The sequence below is a fragment of the Monodon monoceros genome, unplaced genomic scaffold (genome assembly GCF_005190385.1).
Source record: "Monodon monoceros isolate NGI ecotype Baffin Bay Population unplaced genomic scaffold, NGI_Narwhal_1 Super_Scaffold_12, whole genome shotgun sequence".
Classification (NCBI taxonomy): domain Eukaryota; kingdom Metazoa; phylum Chordata; class Mammalia; order Artiodactyla; family Monodontidae; genus Monodon; species Monodon monoceros.
The window spans coordinates 143495057-143501068 of record NW_021703768.1 but is presented as its reverse complement, the minus strand read 5'-3'; positions in this window follow the sequence as shown (position 1 = coordinate 143501068).

Genomic DNA, 6012 nt, shown 5'->3' with positions numbered 1-6012 from the left:
GCCTTTAGATTCTGATGTTGGGACGAGGGCAAAGGATTTGAGGGGAATCGGACCAGAGCTGCTCTGTGCTCGACTGACTTGGACAGAGGCACTTACCTAAAGCCTTTGTCTCTCAAGGGCTTCATTTAACCCCTCCGTGAAATGGGTACAGAACTAACAAAATCCATTAATTTATTCAACAGCATTTATTATGCACATTAATATGCCAGCACTATGCCAGGCGCTGGAACACAGCTGGAAACAAGTCCGACAAGGTCCTCACTTTCATGGAAGTTACATTTTAGAGGGAATAGATATACCAGACAAGAAAGTAAATACAGTTAAGAATCCGCCTACCGGGCTTCCCTGGTGGCGCAGTGGTTGAGAGTCCGCCTGCCGATGCATGGGACACGGGTTCGTGCCCCGGTCCGGGAAGATCCCACATGCAGTGGAGCGACTGGGCCCGTGAGCCATGGCCGCTGAGCCTGAGCGTCCGGAGCCTGTGCTCCGCAACGGAAGAGGCCACAACAGTGAGAGGCCCGCGTACCAAAAAAAAAAAAAAAAAAAGAATTCGCCTACCAATGGAGGGGACACAGGTTCGAGCCCTGGGCTGGGAAGATCCCACATGCGGCGGAGCAACTAAGCTCGTGCGCCACAACTACTGAGCCTGCACTCTAGAGCCCAAGAGCCACAACTACTGAGCCCGCGCACCTAGAGCCTGTGCTCTGCAACAAGAGAAGTCACTGCAGTGAGAAGCCTGGGCATTGCAACGAAGAATGGCCCCTGCTCACTGCAACTAGAGAAAGCCCGCGTGCAGCAACAAAGACCCAACTCAGCCATAAATAAATAAATTTTAAAAAAAAGAAAGTAAATAACAATCTTGAGGCTTTTTTTTTTTTTTTTAAATTTTTGGCTGTGTTGGGTCTTCATTGCAGTGCTCGGGTTTCTCATTGTCCTGGCTTCTCTTGTTGTGGAGCACGGGCTCTAGGCACATGGACTCAGTAGTTGTGGCTTGTGGGCTCTAGAGCGCAGGCTCAGTAGTTATGGCTCACGGGCTTAGTTGCTCCCCGGGCATGTGGGATCTTCCCGGCCCAGGGCTCGAACCCGTGTCCTCTGCATTGGCAGGTGGATTCTTAACCACTGCGCCACCAGGGAAACCCCTCAATGAGTTTTAATTGCCAGGAAGGTAATGTGGTAGAGTCACTTGGGTCAGGGAAGGTCTCTCTGAGCAGGTAACACTTGAACTAAAATTTTAAACAGCTAATCTGGGATGTAAGTTCTGAGAAGACAGGGATGTCAACTGTCTTGTTCACTCTTCCCTGGATCCCCAGTGCTTCAAACAGTGGTCTCTAAATTTTTTTGCTCTGTGGCCAATGAATGAATTTTTAAAATTCTTACTATAGTCTACAGGCTTTTTAAAGTTGACATCTGAAAGCTCTTGCCACAAATTGAAATAGTGGTAATGAACTATTTTCTGGCATCTTGTTTCTTTTGTAAGTGCTGTTAATGTATTTTCATCAAAACCATGGAGCGGCGAATTTAGCTCATCCAATTTATGGAAAATGTTTACCATATTTATTAATTGGCAAAGCCAGTTCTCTTTGTCAAGTCAAATACTTCATATCATTTTTACCTATTTTTTTATTTTTGAAGTTTGCTTTTATTTTTAAGCCAAACACAAGTGTTAATATACGTCCCTGTGACACGTTTTTACTTCTCTAACAGAGAAAGATGGATGGAGGGAAGGATGAGTTGGTGAATGGACAAATCAATGGACAGATAGATGTCCACCTTTGGGCCTTTGAAACAAAGCAGGAAAAAGCGTCATCTTTTTAGTAAGTTTCCTTTGCTTGGTGCTTAAGGGGTTACCCTCAGGGGAAATTCTTGAAGTTGCAGAGAAGCAAAATCTGCCACCTCAAAATGTGTCTCTTTGGTGTGAGGATTATTTTAGGCTGATTATTTTTATGAAACAGAAGACTCAGGAAGTCTTTCTTTTTACCTTGCCCTTAGTGACCTAAAGAATTTAGATAAAGGGCCTGTTCCTGGAATAGAGCTATCACCAGCGATATCTGCAAAGAATGTGGGCTAGGTGTACTGGGGGAAACTTGGCAGAGCCTAGAGACCAGAGTCCACTCTTGTCTCCGTTTATTTACCCAACACTCACTTTTCCATCTCTAAGTGAACTGCCTTCCTCCCCTTGGAAGTCCCAAACCACTACCCCCAATGCCCTCTTTTGTCTTTAGATGAAGATGGTATTTAAGGTGGCGGCTTGGGCCATTTTGGGAGTTCCTCATTTCTCCTGAGTTTTTCCCATGTATACATATTACTAAAATTTTCTGTGATTTCTCATGCTAACCTGTCTCATGTCAATTTAATTCTTAGACCAGGCAGCCTGAAAAACCTAGAGGGTAGGGGAAAATCTCTTCCTCCCTGACAAAGTATGCCTTGTTCAGTTCCTGTTAGTTTACACCCAGGGCAGTGGGAGGGGTGTTATGCCTTTCTCTGTGGAAAGCGAGATATAAAAAGAGAACTGGATAACTGAATTTGTGGGTAAAGAAATTTTAGGAAAGAGTATACAAAAATTCACAATCTGTAAATGGATTCTTCTCATGTATCCAGGCCCTAAGCCCCCTTAGAATGTCTTCCTACACCCTGAGGTGCATATCACCCAGTTTGTTACAGGACATTGGTAAAAAGCTGTTTCTTAATGTAACGAATAGGAGGGTTGTGAGTGAAAAATGTTGCCTGCTGTATCAGCAAACAAAGGATGTTGCAGCCATCAAGCCATCACATTACAGCCCGCCAGCCGGTGAACCCCAGTATAACTTAGGATGGAGACAAACGGGCTGCCCACTGCCAAGCCCTAAGCCACTGCAGCAACCCCCAGCTGTGCACCCTGAGGGGATTCAGGATGGAAAAAAAGCAGGATACTTGTCCTAGATAGTTAAGGTGCATATCAAAGGAATGATTTCAATGAGCCCAGACTCTTGCATCTTCCCATATATAGAAAAGTACTAACTTCATTAACTTGAGATATCTAGTTTTCTGTAACAGTGATCTTTCGATGCTCTGACTACCTGGTCTTTGTTACAAAAACTCCTATATACCCTGGCTCCCCCCTTACCTCTTGGGAGCAGTCCCTCAGCTCTAACTGAGAGGCTGTATCCCAGGTTTAAGTCCTCAGGGTTTTTTTTTGTTTTTTTGTTTTCCTTTTTAATTTTTTCCTCCTGTTTCAGTTTCAAATAATTCAAAGAATTATAGGACTAGAGGCTTTAAATAAGCTACAATTAGCACAGCATTTAAATTTTTTATTAAATTTTTTTATAAGCAGGTTCTTATTAGTTATATCTATTTTATACATATTAGTGTATACATGTCAATCCCAATCTCCCAATTCATCACCCCGCCCCACCCCCGCTTTCCCCCCTTGGTGTCCATACGTTTGTTCTCTACATCTGTGTCTCTATTTCTGCCTTGCAAACCAGTTAATCTGTACCATTTTTCTAGATTCCACATATATGCGTTAATGTACAAAATTTGTTCTTCTCCTTCTGAAAGTCCTCAGTTTTGTCTGCCAAAACCCCCCATAATTCTCAGCATTTAGTTTTAGGTTGTGCTTTTTTTTTTTTTTCTTCAGTTAACAGGGTTCTAGGCAGAGAGAATAGCAAGTGCAAGTGGTCTGAGCCAGGAGCTAAGTTTACTCGAAAGCAGAAAGGAGGGGAATTGGGTGTGAGCTGAGATGGCAAGATTGGCAAAAGCAAAGCATATAAGAATTTGTAAGTGAAGGCAGGGGGGTTTAAATTTATTCTAAGCACAATACGAACCATTGGATGGCGTAGCAGAGAAGTCTAATTTTTGTTTTTCAAAAGGAAGGTGTTACGGGCCAAATTGTATTCTCCCTCAATTCATATGTCAAAGTTCTAACCCCTAGTACCTCAGAATGTGGCTGTATTTGGAGGTAGGGTCTTTAAAGATGGAATTAATTTAAAATGATGTCATGAGAGTGAGGCCTAATCCAATATGTTTGGTGTCCTTAAGAGATAGGACACACACACACACACACACACACACGTAAGACCATGTGAAGACATAGTGAGAAAACTGCCGTCTACAAACCAAGGTGAAAGGCCGCAGAAATAACCAACGTTGCCCGCCAACACTTTGATTTCAGATCAGACTTCTAGCCTCTAGGACGCTGAGAAAATAAATTTCTGTTGGCTAAGCCTCACCCACAACCCGGCCCCAGTTTGGCCGATTGTTTACAGCATCACTAGCAAACGAATACGGGAGGCTTTGGAAGTGGTCCAGGTGAGGGATAATGAACCAAAGCGGTAACAGGAAAAAGAAAATGGACAGATTCATGATGTATTTTGGAGGCAGAACTGACAGAACTTGCTCTTGGACTAGGAACCCAAAAATGAAGATACAGGGTATGAGAAATAATGAGCTAAGTCTGGCCCGAAAGAAATGAAGAAGGTTATGGGGCAGGAAAAGATGATTGGATCTTTGAATTTTGCTTCCAGTAACAAAAGTTTAATGACCCAGGACCAAACATACTTCCTGTTTCCATAGGGAATAATGTTTACTTCAACCATCCTATTGTAAATGCTGTTAATAGTTCTTAATTTTTCAAATCAACTCATAACAGGAAGCTTGATGATCATTACAGAGGAGAATGTAAATGTGATACTCTGTTTCAAACTACATAAAAAATAATGATGTCACTAACAAAAATTAGGAGGTGTTGCTGAGGAGAAAGGGAAAGTATGTGGCACAATCTCCTCATCTTTACGGCAGGGAGGGGACAGATCTTGCCTGCAGACAATGAACAAGGAATAAAGGTCAATTATTTAACCGAAAACCACCAGATTAACAATTATTAACTGTAGATTCCAGAGCATGGGGGTGTCTTATTTTATATCTTAGGTCTTTCTGTAGCATTTGAGGTGTTTTTTTTAACCACGTGTATTAATTACATAGTAACTGAAAACAAATTCTAAAGTGAAAAAAATTGGGCACCAAGCTCCCATACTGAGGCTCTAGGTGAGGGCAGGCCCCCTTTCTTTTGCGCAGGCTCAGCGGCCATGGCTCACAGGCGCAGCCACTCCGCAGCATGTGGGATCTTCCTGGACCGGGGCACAAACCCGCGTCCCCCACATCGGCAGGCGGACTCTCAACCACTGCGCCACCAGGGAAGCCGAGGCCCCCTTTCTTATCCTCCTGCTCACAATGAGAACTGCCTCAAGCACAGAGTGACTTCTGGGCAGAGGGGGATGGGACCAAGACAAAGTCCTGACCTAATAGGAGACCTCCCCATGCTGAAAACCTCTCCTTGTCCCCTCCCTGCTGTCAGAGAGATGGTGGGGAGGCCACCCAGGGTCCTAGGGTCCCTGGCCCTCATCATTCCCACTTGTCCAGCACCTGGTTTCCAGTGTCACACCAGCCTTAGTCTTTATATGAAGGCATTTTACTGTTTGTAAATGCAAGAGATTGGCAACAACATAAATATCCATCAATTAATTCATGGCACCTTCATTTAGTGGAATCTATATGGTTATTAAAAAGAATGAAATAGAATAGCTCAAGATGGTGCAGTAGGAAGACGCGTGCTCAGCCCTTCTTACGAGAACACTGGGATCACAACTAACTGCTGAACAACCATTGACAGAAAAACGCTGGAACCTACCAAAAAAGATACCCTACATCCAAAGACAAAGGAGAAGCCACAACAAGATGGTAGGAGGGGCGCAACTGCAATAAAATCAAATCCCATACCCGCCGCGTGGCCAAACCACAAACTGGAGAACAATTATACCACAGAAACTCTCCCACGGGAGAAAAAGTTCTGAGCCCCATGTCAGGCTTCCCAGCCTGGGGGTCTGGCAATGGGAGGAGGAGTCCTCAGAGAAGCTGGCTTTGAAAAGCAGTGGGATCTGATTGCAGGAATTCCACAGGACCTGGGGAAATAGAAACTCCACTCTTGGAGGGCACACACAAAGTCTTGTGTCCACCAGGACCCAGGGGAAAAAAGCA